The sequence below is a fragment of the Rhipicephalus sanguineus genome, chromosome 4 (genome assembly GCF_013339695.2).
Source record: "Rhipicephalus sanguineus isolate Rsan-2018 chromosome 4, BIME_Rsan_1.4, whole genome shotgun sequence".
Classification (NCBI taxonomy): Eukaryota; Metazoa; Arthropoda; class Arachnida; order Ixodida; family Ixodidae; genus Rhipicephalus; species Rhipicephalus sanguineus.
Genome location: NC_051179.1, coordinates 183,351,066 through 183,369,297, shown reverse-complemented (window position 1 = coordinate 183,369,297; position 18,232 = coordinate 183,351,066).

The following is an 18,232-nucleotide window of genomic DNA, read 5'->3' as shown; positions in this document are numbered from 1 at the left end:
ATACGCCCTCAACTTTAGCGCAGAGAATTCAGGGATCTTCAAAGAAGTGTGGACTGAGAATTTCTCTTATCTCTCCTGAGTAGAATACAAGGGGCACAACACACTGTATCGATTAGGTAGACACATACTTACATAACGTTCTGCTTCAATGATTTAGACACACACCATAGAAATATATAAAAGTATGTTTTAACCAAACAAGAAATATTTGAACCTCCATAACTGAAGTCGGGTTAGTCATTATAATAAATCGTACGCAACTAAGTGCACAAACTTACTAACGTCATTTTTCGTTCTACTACTTCGTTCGGCAGTCCATTAGATGGCTCATAATTACACCATTTGCTTTTTTTGCTTTTCGTAGTAGTATCTGGGATTTTACGCCCCAAGACCACAATATGATTATGAGAGACGCCGTATTGGAGGGCTCCGGAAATTTTGGCCATCTGGTGTTCTTTCACGTGCACTGACATCGCACAGTACACGGGCCTCTAGCATTTCGCTTTCATCGAAATGTGACCGCCGCGGCCGGGATCGAACCCGCTACCTGCGGGTCAGCAGCCGAGCACCATAACCACTATACTCCACAGCGGCGGACGATAATTCCTTTTCAAAACTGTTGTTTGAAATTGAAATCAAAGAAGAAGCTGCACAAACAGATTGTGCAGGCTGGGCCGCCCTATACCGCGAGAATACATTAGTGTTTAATAACATTATGAAAAATCACCGTCAGTTTTAATAAGTACAGCCACATTTGAACGTGTTCTTCATCTGAGCATTCCATATGCGAACTTCACAGTCTCGGTTTGGCGTCGTAAATACGATGAGTATGAGGAACCTGCTATGACTCTAGTACCTCAAATTCTCACTTATTAAACGAAACATGTGGCTGACAAACCAAGGTACTTCGCAGAAGTCTTCGGAATAAGCCGAGTGCATTTTTTTTACTGTAGGAGCCCATTAACTCAAGTGCCGATAAATTATAAAAAATTGTTCCAAAATCGCGAATTTTTTTACGACGTGAAATGCTTCATAAACATGTTCAAAACAGAGAAAAACTTGCGAAAACGTTTTACGGCATATAAAAATGCTTTATTCATCATATTTCGCACTGTCAAGTAATACCCAGACCCGTAGCCAGGAATTTTTGCCCGGGGTGCCCACTTGCTGAAGGCCTTGAAAAACACATATTTTCGTTATTTATATTTGGTAAAACACCCTCCTCCATCAAAATTTCGGGGGGGGGGGGGGGGGGCCTAGACCCTAACCCCCTGCCTGCGGGCTTGGTAAATACCCCATACCTGGGGCCAGGCCCGTAGCCAGGAATTTTTTTCTGGGGGGGGGGGGGGCACTTGCTGAAAACCTTGACTGTTTGATAAAAACACATATTTTCATTATTTATTTATTTTTGGTAAAAACACCTACTGCACCAAAATTTCGGGGGGTGGGGGGGGGGCGGGCCCTTATACCCCCCCCCCCCCCCCCGCTACGGGCCTGCGTGGGGCATTTGATGGGTTGGTTGGTTGGTTGAAAAACTTTATTTGGGTCCTGCAAGGCGCGCGTCAGCGCGCAGCGGGCGACTCCCACGTTGGGACCGTCAGACCAAGCCTGCCGGCCGCTCCGCGGGCCTGCTGGACGGCCCAGAGCTGGTCAGCCAGGAGGGAGCTGCGGAGGGCCGCCTCCCACCTGGCCGAAGCAGTATCGGGGTTAGTGTGCGTTGCCTTGCACTCCCAGAGCATATGCGCTAGCGTGGCTACGTCTCCGCATGCGGGGCAAGCGCCACTGGGGAATACCTCGGGATAAATGGCGTGTAGGGAGCTCGGATTAGGGTACGTCTCCGTCTGCAGTAGTCTGCGTAAGGGCCTGAGGCCTATTAAGTTTGGGGTGAGGGAGTGGGTACACTCTTTCCGAAAGAAATTTCTGGAACTCGATCCAGAAAGTATGGGTTGCCGTGGACTTCCCGCGGGCAAAATGTACTATTCCTCGACAGTTCAATAGAAACTAGATGAGGCTATCATCCTTGTGGTAAGGTTCAAAGTACGGCACTGCGCCGTGTTCGTTTATAACGCGCGGGAGACGCAAGGCGTGCATTTCGCCGTTTAGTGTGCACTCTCATTCAGTAAAAGCCCCAGTCACGGAAGCCATGCTGCCATCTATGTTTTAAATAGGAATTAAAACACCATTTGACGAGCTGAACTCATAGTTTGCTGAGGGCAGCGCGACCCGGACTGAGGACTGAGAGACAGGTACACAAACGTGTCCTCAGTCCGGGTCGCGCTGCCCTCAGCAAACTATGTTTAACTACCAACTCACCCAACTTGCCCTTTTGATTGAGCTGGACTCGTCAAAAGCCTCTTGAAACATTGCTGAAGAGCCATGACGAGCACAGCTCGTCATAAGCAGTTATAAAGTCTTTATGAAGAGGAGGACGAAGTTCAGTCGATTAGTTTTTATGGAAACCATATTGAGCTGGTCGTGTATATAAGATTATGAATGACTACGAATTTTTATACTAGATGTCGTTCCTTGCCCTCCTACTTTTTCCAGCTTGGGTGGGAGGTGGAGGGAAAAGATGGTAAGTGGCCCTTTATTCCTCCCCTCCAGCCTATCTAAGTAAATACGCCCACGTAAACTCTGTGAGCTCAAGTTTTCTTTGAAAAATGTGCGCGATTATAAGTTTAAACTACCCCACACTGTTTTCTTCGTACAGGTGGTTAGCTACTCATGATTGGTCTAAATTTTCTAAGTCATGCTACAGCACCTGCTCGTAAGAAGGAACAAATGACGCGTAATTGTGATCCACCGCTCAATGACCACTTACGCATGACTACGTAAAAAAAAAGAAAACAACAATATAGTATTTTCAATACGGCATTCGGTTGGTGACTGATCCTTCGCTATTCGTCAAAAGTTTTCGGTTTGCATGCCATAAAATCACCTCCTTGTTACGCGACGTCATATATCTGCGAAAACTCGCAGCGTTAAAATGAAGTGTGCACAATAAACAGTGCATTACTATGCTGAACGTTAACTATAAACTTTTTTGGAATAGCCAGACAGTCTCATTCTGAACGTAATTCAAAAAGGCTGTCCGCCAATCACATTGGCAGCGGCTACATTTAGCAGCTAGCGAGATGGCTTCATATGCGTATAATAGAAACTTTCAGTTGTAGTACGAGGTGCGACAAAAAAAGAAAAGAAAAACGAAACTAGGTGTGTAGCTTGAAAAATAAAAGAGTGCATTTGGCAACAGCTGTTTTGCTGACGTCATCGCACACACCTCCTCTATTCATGCGGCCAGTTTCGCTTAACCGATGGCGCCAGTTGGAAGTGCCGCGTCATTGAGCGTGCAATTGCATTCTGCTGGAAAAAATTTAATGTAAAAACCGAACAGCGAATCAACATCGAGTTTCTTCTGAATAAGAAATCAGCCACGGAAACATGTCAAATGTTAACCGATGCTTATGGAGATGTGCACGTGTGCACGTGTACGTGTGTTTGAATGACATAAGCGGTATTCAGGGGGGAGGGACAGTGTGGAAGATGATGAACTTGCTGGGCGCCCAAGGTCAGCGACTACAGACCAAAATATTGCCAAAGTTCGTGATGTGACCAGCGGTGACCGAAGATTAAGTTTTCGTGCAATGGCGGAGTTTGTTAGATGGAACAGGGCAGCTGTTCGACGCATTTTAACTGACGAAATACACATGAGGAAGATTTGTGCAAAGGTTGTTCCAAAATTTCTGTCCGATGACCTGGGTATCGTATGGGTGAGTAACCGCACGTTACGCCATTGTTGTCCCATATGATGTAAATTGAGTGACCTAAAGTGAGAGTGCCGTAAGGACGTGTGTGTGTGGAGATGCTAGAACGCATTGCAAGCGAGCCAAACTTGTTGGGAATCTGTTGTAGTTGTGATAGACATGGATTTTTATCGATGACCCAGAAAGTAAGTTCCAGTCGATGCAGTGGAAGTCTCCAGGATCCCGAAGACCCAAAAAGCACGCATGTCAAAATCAAACTTCGAGGCAATGTTAATTGACTTCTTCGACATCAATAAAATTCTAATGATTGAGTCGATTCCCAGTGGTCAGACTCTTAATCAACACTACTACATTGAAGTACTAAAATGACTACGTGAAAAAAGTTTGAAGAAAAAAAACACGCATCTCCACGAAGTGAATCACGACGAGTGGGCGAAGCTCTGGGTATCGTATTGGTGAGTAACCGTACGTTACCTGAGCGTTGCCCCATATAATGTAAATTGAGTGACATAAAGTGCCATAAAAGAGTCGACGACAAAGCTACGTCCTAAGGTCCATAATGTCTACGTTGAAGTCGCCGACTAGTATAAATGGTTTGTGCTTGTAGGTGTTTTATATTGTTCTCTCACAATTATAATTGAAATTCGCCGATTGTAAACCTTTCTTTATTCACATACATACATATATGCTTCGAATATAGCAAAGGTTTTCTATATAGCGTGACAGCGGACAGTGAGAGTGAGGTCTGTCTGTCTGTCTGTCTGTCTGTCTGTCTGTCTGTCTGTCTGTCTGTCTGTCTGTCTGTCTGTCTGTCTGTCTGTCTGTCTGTCTGTCTGTCTGTCTGTCTGTCTGTCTGTCTACGCCCGGGTGCTCTCGTTGGTATGCGAGGGTATGCGAGAGCAAAATTGGTATGCGAGAGTAAGAGAGTTCGGCGAATATGAGTGCCTGGTCACGACATGAATAACGTGAAAACCCTATTGAGTATGTCTTCAAACCCTTTACTCCAGACACGTGTAGTACTTATCCGTATACCATGGGCTGCGGTATGCGGGTATGCGCCACAGGTGACTGACAGTTTATATCTCCCAGAAACTGCCAGAACAGACATTGGCAATTTAAGTGCGAAACCGACATCGGCAGCGCTGTCCCGACGAATGCAAAGCATAAAGATCAGGATCCCAGCAGGAATGTAACCCAAGCATCCTGCGTGGCAGTCAGGTATTCTACCGCAGAGCCACGCCAGGTCTCGAAACTGTTATGGGAAAAGACCCTACGTCGGCGTAAAGTCGGTGCAACGTCAGTTGTGGTTGCTGTGCTGGCTATCTAACTTTATAAACGTTACATATGTGCTCCTATAATACAGGCATCATGTCGGGTTAACGCCAATTGTGGTTCCAGTGTTGGCTCCGCTTTTGTATATAGAGAGAGAAGCAAGGAAAGGCAGGGAGGTTAACCAGACCCACGTAGGGTTTGCTACCCTGCACTATAACAGTCTACTAAACATTACATTTGTATTCCTATGGTTAAGCAAGCTATATTCCAGCGTTGTTCCACCCCGGAGGAGCACGCTAATGAAAGTTACGGATGATATTCATATCATCGCGCCGTAAAGTGCCCTTTGTTTCGATAATATCGACGTCTGTGCTCTAACGTGAGTGCTGACCTTACGTCAGACCATAAGTTACCCTTTGAACGTCAGTGTTGTGACGGTCCTGGTCAGCCGACGACGTGCACACAACTACACTAAATAAAACACGTCGATCCACCTCGTAACGCTTGGCTCAAAACTAAAAAAGAAAAATGTAGCATAGACAATTAATTATTCGCCGACTGCTTCGTAAATTGCTCAGGCGAATAATTTTGCTCAAGCGACGATAATCGACGCAGAAACACAGGGTCCCATCCTTCTTCCTCACTAACACCACGCGAGATGCCCACGGGCTCTTGGACGGGTGGATGATGTCGTCGCGTAGCATTTCATCGACTTGTTTCTTAACGGCCTCCCATTCTCGCGTCGAAGCCCGGTAGGGACTCTGACGGAGTGGTCGAGCATTTTTTCCGTTATGATACGGTGCTTAGCAAGGGGCGTTTGCCGGACCCGCGATGACGACGAGAAACATCCTTGTATTCCTTCAGAAGGCATCGGAGGTTCGGAGGTGTTGCTGCTGGCGAGCGGGAAAGCTTGGGTTTACGTCGAAGGAGGTCTTCATTGTAGCTTCGTCAGAATCTGAAAAGGCAAACGCATTGCTCACAGCCAAGATTTTCCTTCGATGTACGCAATCGTCGTGCCCCTGCTCAGGTGTCTGTATTTTTGGCTGAAGTTCGCCGAACGCCGCGCGCGGCGTTCCGTCGCTGCCGTCGAAGGTCCCCGCCGCCATAGAGTTTCCTACAATACTTACTAGAGGGAACTCTGGCGCTAGTGTTTATGGGAGCTGCAATGCATCGCGCTTCAGCCAGCATGGGAATCATGGGTAGTACACGGATTTGTCTAAACTTTGTTCTTTCGGCTCCGTTTGGCTCCGCGTCGCCTGCATCCGCTTTGTCGCAAAACGAAGTTCAGCAAAAATCAGCAGTTTCACTTCCCCACTTTAACTTCTTTAGGCTCACCGATTCAAATCCGGTCACGAAGTTCACAACGATCCATTCTTTTATCTGAAAGAAAACCAAAACATCGCAATAAACAAAGCCACAAGTGCGTTCGAAGCCCACAAGCACGAAGACTAGGCAAATCCGTGTACTACCCATCATTCCCATGGTGGCTGAACGATCGCAGCGCCAGAGTTCCCTCTAGGTCATTTTAGGAAACTCTATGCCCGCCGCATCACTATAGTCCCTAGAATATTCTAGGGACCGTAGCATCACCGCACGCACCCCTTGCCACCTGTCTCCCTCCCCTGCGCTGCGCGCGCCGCACACTCACTCGCCCAGTCGTTCCCGCCACCGAGCGCAGCAGCTGCTCTCCCTACCCAGGACATCCACCAGATGTCACGGGGTCGGGTCGAGGCGTCGATGAAGGCAGCAGTCGGCGTGTCCAAGATGAAACTCTATTTGGCCGAACTTGTAGTCGGGAAACGGAAAGTGAAACCACAGCGATACACACTACACTTATAGCGGCGAACAGAGCGTCGATCGTCGATAATCTCAACCGCGACAAGGCGTGTCGGCATTTATACATGCGGCATCAAACATTTGAGCCTTATCGCTGGTGCCGCGTTAGTTTTAGAATAAACTCGTCTGTTCGCGTTTGCGTGCTCAAGCATAACAGATGATCTTAAAATAATCTGGAATGTTCTCAGACATTCTGGCGCGGTTTGCGCGCAAGGCAGCAGCTACACGTGCAATGGGCCAGTAACAGAAAACATAGAAAGAAAGGAGCGTGTGTGGCAATATCATTGCCCTGGGTACAGCTCCTAGAGACAATTGCTCTCAACAGTGTTTGCGCGCCTTGACGACCGGACGCTTTCTGAGCAATCGATTTTTGAATGCGGGAACGATCGTGCTCTACGCCAGAAAGCGACGAAGGCGCTGTTGCATTTTCTACGAGCGACTCGCCTCGTTCAACGATTATGACACTCCTGCGTGTGTCGGTGTGTGTTTCTTCTTACCTCCCTCCCTCTCTCATTCGTTATTTTCTTACTTTTCCGTCTCCCCTTACCCCTTCCCCATTGCAGGGTAGCAAACCGGATATTTATTTTCCGGTTTAACATTCCTGCCTTTCCGCATTACATTTCTACCTCTATCTCTCTTGTATTTCGTGATCCCATGAGGATCCCTGTTGTTCTTGCTCCTCTCATATCATTTGTTTTGACGATAAATGCTGAAATAAAGGAATGTGGAATGTGTTATTCATTAGTAGTTTTGCTATGTACTAATAACATTTCAGTTTTTACAACATACTGTATCTCGAGATGGTTCGAAATGTCACGCAAATACCACTTAGTATAATGGAATAAGAAAAATTTTGTTATATATATATATATATATATATATATATATATATATATATATATATATATATATATATATATATATATATATATATATATATATATACACTATAAAGTGGACGGGGGGATGGCCGCCGCGGTAGCTCAGTTGGTAGAGCATCGGACGCGTTATTCGAAGGTCGCAGGTTCGGTCCCTGCCCGCGGCAAGCTATCTTTTCGTCCACTTTTCTTTCTTCACAATTACCTTACATTTATTACTAAAAACATCCCCTATACTTTCCTTGGCATTATTGTCTGTTAGTTCTCATTAATATTGTGTATAACAAAGAAAACGAGCCCTTGAAATTAACACTTCTTTCCTTCATATATATATATATATATATATATATATATATATATATATATATATATATATATATAGATATATATATATAGATATATATATATATATATATAGAGAGAGAGAGAGAGAGAGAGAGGCGAGTCTTCATACCCGCGACCGATCCTTGAGCTTCTGAGGAAGGAGATGAACCAGCTGCAGGCCAGGAAAACCGGAAGACGTCATGGAGTTCCCAAGTGGTGTGTATGGAACAGAGAGAGCAAGGCATGTCATTGAGCTTCGCACCCACGACCTGGCATTGTCGCCTGCCTGGGTGACGGAATAGACTGCCCACAGCTGCGTGAAGGAAGCAAAAAGACGGTCAAAGAAGAATGTGACCATTGGTAAATTTATAAAAATGACCCAAAAACACGCGATAGCCACGCGTGAAGGATGGCAAAAAGAGGCAAAAAGCACAGGATACTTACAACCCATTGATGGAAGCACTGGGACATGAGTTGAGCATCCAAACTGTTGGACTTATTTTGCACCCCGGGTCGCCCTCAATTGCTTGTTCTTCCAATAGTGTTGTTTCCTTTTCTTGTAGATGCTGTGAAAGGAAACAAGTTCTCTTAGAAATTAATGTCAACAAAGGCTGGCAACCACAGTTTCGCAATATGACCGCTTGGAGCCAAAACGAGAGTATGCGACACAGCTTCATGCAGAGATGGGAATTCGTGGCAAAATGCAAGCTCATTTTTTTGCCTACAATCCCTCCTTGTTTTTCTGTGGCACAAAGGTACAACTTGAGTGTGGCGTTTTTGACAGCTTCAAGGACACTAATTTCGAAATCTGCAAAACAAAGGACTTGATGAGTTTGGCTTGGTGGGCTAGTTGGTACTGCATCTTAAAGGCTACAGCGCACAAAGACGGGGACAACAGAAGAAAACACAGGACGAAGCGCCGACTCAGGCCATATTTGTCGTCAGAGTTGGGGGCTTGTAGGCAAGCTCTGACCTGTGCTTTAGAATAAGGCTTTCGGTGACGTACGGGGTGTGCAGGTATTTGAAATTTCATGTACAAATAAAATACTTTGTGTGATTTATATTTGATTTACAATTTCACTCTCTGAAATTCTTTAGTGTCATCTATTGTTTAAATATTAGGGATAAAAGCTTTTATTAGAGCATAGAGAAAAACTGGGGCGCGTACGAACCGTTCCATACACTGCTGGAAAGCCACAGTTATTGTCAAGGGGCATCAGTTCCAGAGCAGACATTCAAGACTGCTCCTTTTTAGGTCACTGAAGTCATTAAAAAACCGTATCTCTTTTAAACACCTTGTATGTGCTAAATCATTGTTTCGCCCCATCAATGAAATTTGTTACCAGGCCAATCTCGCCACCCGCACATCCACCAAGATATTGTGTCGTGTTGTAGCATCGCACTTTTCTCGTTTGAAAATAGTCCATGTGCATCTGGTGACAAACTGTTCGGTTTCATGTTTCAACACTCACTGTCCTGCGGAACTAAATAACTGAAGGTATTTTTAAAAAATTACAAGCTGTACAGTTTACTGGATATCAAGTTGTGAGCGGCATTACATGCATGTAACAAATAAAATAAATGACTATTTTTGTTATTACACCTATAATGTTATGTTATTATACCTATAAGTCTCTTATAATTCATTTAAAATGATACATACAGAATCGAGAATTCAGTGTTAGGGTTTATAAAATATTTGTAATCGATTTAGAACGTTGATCTTCGAACACCCGTATGTGAGTCACCCTGCACATGTTTTGGCTTTAGACATTGAAAGAAGCCTTGCAGCGCTTTTGGAGCACTGTCAGAAAATGCTGTCGATCGGTAGTGGAGGCTGACGTGAACATGTGAGTCAATTGTTACAGCACTGCATACGGCAGGGAATATACGGTTACGTTTCAGAGAGAGCTAGAAATCGCTCTCTCTTTTTTACGCAAATTACGTCACCGGTGAGCTCGACTGCGTTAACGTAGGGAAGAATGTGGCCATTGGCTGATTGGACGATCGCGAGAACGTGCTAACAGTCATGACGCGCATCGGCCTAGCTAATTGGGCATACTCGCTTGTTGGGATGAAAGAAGAGAAAAAATAATTTTGTAGTGTGCAATGAACCCGCTTATACTTGAAGGATACCAAAAAATTGGGGCAATAGATTCATGAAGCAATAAACTCTAATAGCGAGTGAGGTCATTCAATGATTACCTGGAAAAGCGTTGCAGGGCCCCTTTATACGGGTTGTCTCCCAATTTTAAGGGACGTCTCACCAGGCATTATTGCCGAAATCGGTTGTATGTTAGTCGGAAGACGCTAGTTCGGATGTTTCTTTCGAAAATTATTTCTGAAATTTGTTCCGCTATGTCTGCGAGACATTGCAGAAATACCAGCTCCATTGTCCTCGGTGTTCGCATCCCCGTGCTCCCAGCTAATCTCGGTGACGATGAACCTTTCCAGCCCTTCACCCTGTCCACGGACGCTGCTCCTGAGTGACAGTGACGTCAGCGGTACACGAAGAGCCGACCTATGCAGGCTGTGCTGCGACCAAGTCTTGCCCTCAAATGGCGAGCTCGAATGGCGTGTTTCATGTTTCATTACATGTGTCTTGTGTGGCATATTGTTTTGCGGAGTAAAGCTTGGGGCCACAACCTTGAGCAGCCCTGCAACTCAGTATGCGGACACAGTAACGCACACAGAAAAACAAGGCGACAGAACGAAACTGGGCCATCTTCATTCTGTGGCCCTTTTTTCGTGTCCGTTGTTACTTGCTGGTTTTTTTCATCAACATTCGTGCACATCACTCGGCTTTGGTTATTGACCAGCCTGATATCAATAAAGTAAAAAAAAAATTAATTCAGCTTGGAACCAGTGGCGCCAAGCCTGAAGGAAATGCGGGCGGCCCTCCTTGTTTCTCTTTCTTTCTTCACCTCTATTCTTTCTGTGTTCTTTATTTCCGTGTCTCTCGATACATATTTGTGCATATTTCTTCCTCCCTCTGCCTTTCTTTCTCTTCCTTCTATTTCTCTCTGTCTCTCAATTTCTCACTACCTCTTTTTTCCATCTCTTTCTGTCAAAATATCTTTCTCTCTCTCTTCAATTATCTCTCTTTCTATCTTTCTTTATGTTAATGTTTCTCTTCTCTTCCTTGCTCTTTATTTCTGTCTTTCACATTCTTTCTATGCTATGCTTTACTCTTTCCCCTCCTCCTTTCCACCCTCCTCACCCTCATATCTGTCCTCCTCTAATAACTTTTAAGTTGTGAGAACAGCTTTCGTGTCGTGCTTTATATAGCTGGGGCATATTTTGCTGCATTCATGCATCGATTTTTTCTTTCGAAACTCCTGTTGTGACCCTACTAGCTCAAGTTCAAGCTCCTTTTTTTATCAGTGCTTCGCAACGTCATAGCGAAGTTATAATCGTAAACGGTAGCATCACTTTTCGGAAGCGAATTGACATCAGTGTGTCGGAACGGAACGAAAACCAAAAACGAAAAACTAAAAAAAAACGATATTTTTGACCGGAACGAAAACGTTACCGAAACTTTATCTATTATGTCGTTCCGGCGTGAAACCGAAATTTTAAAAATCATTTTTCGGTTCAGGAGAAAACTTGGCAATCCGGAACAACTGAGGTCATGCAACGTGAGCAATTATGCATATCTCAGGGTACAGTATTAGCGCGGACCTCAGGCAGGAGTTCCAAAGCAATGTTCTAATTGTGCGAAAAACAAAAGCATGGAAACCAGAGATGTTCATATTAACGCAAGTCGACTTTTGCGTGCCTGTCACGCAGGCCAGCGTGGAGGGCATTCTCGGCGCTGAAGTTTGTTATAGCGAAAGTTGTTATGAGATCACAACAGCCGACTTTGACGCCATAGGTTTCCGCCGCCGCCGCTGGTGTCCGTAACCGTTATCGCGTGAAATAAGAAAAAAAAATGAAATGACAAACAAATTTCCAAGACAGTCTACAACGGGCTCTAGAAAGACCGCTCTTCCAGCTTTCGCTGTGACTGTGCTGCGTGTTCCGCGCAGGCCTGGCGATTTTTTTTATCAGAACAGCGGTCTCGTACAACGGAGACAGGGGCGTAGCCAGGTTGGGGGGTTTCCGCTCCGCCCCCCACGATGAAAATTTTCAATTTTACTCGCGTATATATACACGCACACATACAAACGCACGCAAGAACACATATAAAGTATGGTTGAACCCCCCCCCCCCCCCCTCGCGAAAAAAAATTTCTGGCTACGCCCCTGAACAGAGTACACTCAATGACGTGCTGCTTCTGAGATCGTGCTCACTCCCTTGACATAAAGCATTGAGCCTGCTAAAAAAACCGTAATTGTCTTTTGAGAAAATAAGTACTATGACTTTGAAGGGTATACTGGTTTGTCCTAGATGGTAGGAATTCGTGGTACAGTTACTTCCGCTCCTTTGAAGAACGTAGAAAGAACTTGTTTTACCCCTGTCCCACTTTCTTAAGAGGAGGGCAAGTAACTACATCACAAATAAATTTTTTTTATGATTGCCTTAACTTCAAATTTTTGCACACCAAAAAATAAAAACGTTACAAACCGTTACGCAACATTTTTTTTTCGTTGCGGAACAGACATAGAACGGAACTTTTTGAGGTGGAACGAAACTAATACCGAAACGAAAAAAATTCTGTTCCGACACCCTGATTGACATCAGTGGTAAAAGCGTCGGTTCTTGAAAATCATTTTTGTTGCATGGCAGAATTCTGAGCTGGCGTGCATTAGAGAAGCACACGGCTGGCGACGCGTGCAGATCGCCGGCGCTTCGCTTTTTCACGCTCGCAGTATTCCAATACCCGACTGCGAAATTGACCCAACCAAAAGTTTGCGCAGTCGAAGCATGCCGTGACGAATGCGTGAGAGACTGCTTATGGGGCTGATGACAAAGTAGGCGTGAAGCCGGACATCATTTTGTGGCAGAATAGAAGACGAGGTGCGTGTCAACACGGCAAGTTGTCGCGGCACGCGATGTTACTGTGTATAAGCGCTCTGGCATCGATTGCAAGCACCTACAGCAGCCATTCCAAGCTCGTGCTTGCCACAGTCAGTCTTCATCTGAACGCGTTTTGCACATAGAGCAGTGCTACTGGAAGCGCAGGTAAGAAATTCGCATTCGCTTGGTTAAAGCTGCAAAATAATTGTAACTTCTGAGATTACTCAAGTGTATCAACGAATGCAAGCAATTACAAATGTCCCGTTAGCCGCGTGAATCGTCGCCAGGCTGCGTCGCATGAAGGATCGCCTTGAGAGCAGCTATAACCCGTTCAGCGGCTTGGGCTTCACAGTGGGTGTAGCTTTAAATTTAAGAAACTTGAAGCGAACGTTAAATATAGGAAAGCGGCGCAACATGGCGCAACAAGACGTAGACGAGGGAACAAGTATAAGCGCCCACTATGGGTAATTGGTGTTGATTTATTCATTCACAAAGCTTTACTACAAGTCCTTAAGCCCGGTGTTTTCAGGCCGAGGCGGGCCGCGTCCACGTCAGCACCGTTAGGCCGAGCCTTATGGCGCCATCGTGGACCCTCTGGACAGCCCGTAATTGATCTTGATATTAACAGCTGGAGATCATCTTCTGCCGGTGAAGCCATTTTTCTTCGGGATCGGCAAGAGCCTCGGGACAGCCCGCCAGCATGTGTCTGATTTCAGTGATTCCATCGCATGCGTCACATTCTTGTCTAATTTGACTTTCGGCGTGAATTTTATTTACAAAATACGGAGTGGGGTACGTCCCGGTTTGCAGTAAACGTAGCGTGACTGCCTAGCCCAGTCCAACTTTACGTGTCGCAATGGGAATTGCATATGCGCCAAGTAATAGTATTTAGTGATCTCATTGTAAGTTAGTAAATGATCTTTACGATCCCCGGAATGGTAGTGGGCATCGATTTGGTTATGAGCGGCACGGCAAGCGAGTCCTCGTGCCAGGTCATTCTTCACTTCGTTGAGGTTGACCCGAGTTTCGTCCACTTGTCCCATATGTGCAGGAAACCATCCGATTTCAGTTTCTATAGTTTCAACCTTTGCGACAAGTTCAACCGCAGTCCCAGCGAAATGCTTCTTGTCAAAGCTTTTACTTGCTGCTTTGGAATCGCTATAAATGTAAGACCATTTTCGGTTCCTGATAGGTAAAGCAATCGCGGCTTGCTCCGCCACCGTTGATTCCTTAGTGAAAATGATGACGGCGTCCCGTACCTCGATCGCCCTGGCTGTCGAGCTCCACGGCCGTATAGACCTCTTTGCCTTTGACCCAGGCGCCGTCTACGAGGGCTGGCTCTTGTCCTATCTGTTCAATTTCTTTCAATAAAGCTTTTGCTCTCGCCTTTCTCCTGTAACATTGTGTTCCGGGTGCATGATTCTCGGGAGGGGGGTGGTTCTGATCGCGGCTCTAAGTTCGGCGCTCAACTTTACCTCGGCCTCCTTCGGATTCTTCGATCCATTGGGGTCTGCCCCAATCGCTTTGAGTATAAGCCTACCCGCGCGCTTTCGTCAGTCTTTCCTGCTGCGCCATTTGTTCTGCTTCCGCAATCTCTTCCATCGTATTACGTACGCCTAGGCTCATGAGTTTCTCGTTCGAGGTGCTGTTGGGTATACCTAGGGTAGCCTTAGCTAGCTTTCAGATAATAGTGGTGAGCTTGTTCAGCTCAGCCCGTGACCATTTGAGTAGACCTGCCACGTAAGTGAAGTGACAGAGAGCGAAGGCGTGTATTAGCCTTAAAACGCTGTCCTCACAAGGCCCCTGTGTCTGTTGGTAATTCTCCTTAGTAACCTGACGCCTTGGTCCGTTTTGTTGGAAATGTGTTGAATGGCATTGAGGTTGGTGCCTCCCGCTTCTATGTGGAAGCCTAAAATTAATCTTTTCGACCTGCTTGATGGTGGATCCGACGTGACAGCGCGAGATAATGTTGGGTTCCTCCCCGGGGACGTAGGCTTTGGGCCTTCGACCCTTTCCTCGATCTTTTAGGACCAAAAGCTCCGACTTTGCCGCCGAACAGTTGAGCCCCATTTCGCTTAGTGTGCATTCCACAGTGTGTATGCTTTCCTGCAGTCTAGTCTCCGTTTGGCCTACGTTACCGTTGGCGCTCCATATGGTTATGTCATCGGCGTATGTCACTAAGCGTATACCTTCTATCTGCTCCAAGTTCCTCGCGACTGTGGTCATTGCTAGGTTAAATAACATGGGGGAGAGCACGGCCCCTTGCGGGGTGCCCCTGCTTCCCAGGTTCATCACCTTCGATTTTAGTTCTCCTAGCGTGAAGCTCGCTTGCCTACCGTAGAGAAACGCGTTGACTACGCGGAAAAGTCTCTCACTCAAACCCAGCTCGGAGAGGACATAGAGGATGGCCTTGTGCTCTATGCGATCAAAAGCTTTTTCGACGTATAGACCCAGAATCGCTCTCGCGCGCATCGGGCTAACCTGCATGAGGTGGTGTTTGATCAGGAGCCTGGCGTCCTGAGTCGATAGCCCGGGGCGGAAACCGATCATATTAAAGGGAGTATGTCATTTTGCTCGACTTATCTAGCGAGTCTGTTGAGAATAACGTGTTCAACAGCTTTACCCAGGCACGATGTAATTGAGATTGGACGGAGGTTGTCCAGATTGAGCGGTTTGCCTGGTTTGGCTATGAGGATGGTGTTGGCCATCCTCAATTCCTCCGGATATTCTCCCTTTCTCGACAACTCGGTGAGACGATCCGTCAAGAAAGGGATCGAGTCGTCATCTAGATTAATTAAGAGTTTGTTAGTAATACCGTCGGGTCCGGCTGCCGATCTGCTAAAGAGACAATGGAGGGCGGCCCGTACCTCACCCTCGGTCAAATCACGGTCCATGTCCTCGCATGGTCCTCCCGAGTACTCCACGCGTTCGTCACTATCGCTCGGTTGTTTGAGCGGAAGATCTCTGCGAGCTGCCTCATGATTACCTCCTCAGTCCTGTACTGGCTGACCTGATGTACTAGTTTTGCTGTGGCCGTTCTCTTGTTTGACTTAGTTTCGCTAGCGTTCAATAGGCGTTTGAGGAGGTTCCAACTGCCTCCGTGTGTGATTCTGCCGCCTGCCAAGTTGCAAGCTTCATCCCACTGCTGTTTCGCGAGTGTTCTTGAGTGGTCCTCGATCTGTCTGTTTAGCGAGGATATCTTTTTGCCGAGCCTTCGGTTTAGTCTTTGCGTTTACCATCTTTGCAGAATGGATTGTTTGGCCTCGATCAGTTGTGCGGACCTTTTGTCTACGCTCTCTACGTTTTCTTCGGTCTTTAGTGGTCTTCTTTAGTGGTCTTCTTGAGGTCCTCTCCGAGCTAGCTGAGCCAGGTCTGGAAGGACTGTCTGCCTACTTCTATCGGCTCCGATTCTAGTCTCTTTGCTCTGACTTTGCTAAAAAGGTCCCAGTCTGTGCACCGAAAGCTTCTAGTCTCTTGTTTCGGCATGCCTATAGCTATGTGTATGATATAGTGGTCGCTACCTATATCAGTGCCCGAGTTTTCCCAGCTAGCTTGTTTCGAGTTGTTCACAAAAGTGAGGTCGGGTGTTGAGTCCCTGCACGTGGACGTGCCACAGCGGGTAGGAAAGCCAGATCGGTGATCAGGCACAGCCCCAGATCCGTGGCAAGGTCCCATAACCTTTCTCCTTTTTTTTTGTATTCCAAGTGTATCCCCACGCGTAGCAGGAGGCATTAAAGTCCCTCCTGTTATGATCTTAATGCTGTGGTGCGCAAAGGAACGAAAACACGAAGGAAGGCAAACGAAGAAGGCATTAAGATGAGTTACCAACTCGCACAGCAGTCCGTACTTCTCCTGTTATGAGCGTGCAGCTCTTGGCGACTGCGAGTGCCTTGTTGAAAAGTGCCCTAAAGCTCTGTTTCTTGTCGGTGGTACTAGTGTACATGTTTAGGCAGAAGATGTTGTGCTCCTTGCGTTTGTACCCTTTAAGTACGACTTCTACTAGGGTATACTCGGTTTTACTCAATACGAGGTGGATATCGTATTCGATAAAGGGTAGTTCTTTGTTAACGAGGGCTGCCAATCTCCTTCCGCAATCTTTTTCTCTACATACGGATTTGTACCCGGTCAGCTTGACTTTGTCCGCTAAAGTTTCCTGCTGCATAATTACTTTTGGTTTGACCCCCATCGATCTAAATAATTGGCTCAGCAATGCCTTTTTGTTGAGGAATCCGTGACAATTCCACTGCCACACACTAAAACTGTGGGTGCTATCCATGATTATTGGATAGGTTCATTTGCCATTACCCGCGATCGCTCTCTTTGGAGCGCCCCCTGGTGTTCTGGGGAGTGATTTTACACTTTCCCGAGTCTGAAGGCAAGAATTCGTCGTCGTCGTCATATCTCGTTTCGAGTTTCTTGAATCTCTGTCCGGCCGTTAACCTCCATTTTCTTAGTTAGTCCTTTCCGTCCTCTCTCTCATTTATTTATTTACCTCTTTCAGCTCACTGAGGACTGAGAAAACCGAGTCGATTTCGGTGCTTACTGCTCTCTTTTTGGGGTCGGGGGAGCTGTCTCCCGCGCGTGGTTTGGTGCTTAGACTTACCGGCCTGGCTACTGCTACCCTGGCAGGGCTCGGCTGTGCCTTCTTTTAAGTTCTACTACATGTTTGCTCAGCTTTTCGTTAGCTTTCCTCAAATAGTTCACCTCCCTAAGTAAGCTGGCGCAGAACATGACACTGCAAAGGTGGCAAACATCACAGTTCACACATCATCGACTGTATTCTCTCGACCCATCTCTACGACTGCGGCTACTACCTGGTCTTTCCCGGGAGGAAGATACAGTGTTGTGCCGTCTGCGTCTAGGTGTAGGTGTAGCATTCACCAACGCCTACTCATTTAAGATAGAGATGGCCGACAACGCCGAGTGCAACGACTGTGCCGTTGAGGAAACTGTTGAGCACCTTCTGTGTTACTGCCAGACATACGCAAACGACAGGCTTCACCTCAGCACTGCACTAAATCAAATGGACGGAAGCGCTTTCACTGTCGCGAAAATATTGGGACCATGGGGCTGCCCATCACAGTTCCGAAAGGCAACGAAAGCGCTGTTGCGTTTTCTCAAGGATACCGGACTGATTCGCCGTTTGTGAAGTCAAACGCGGAACTGTTACGTCGGCTGAAAGAGTGACTTTTCTCTCCT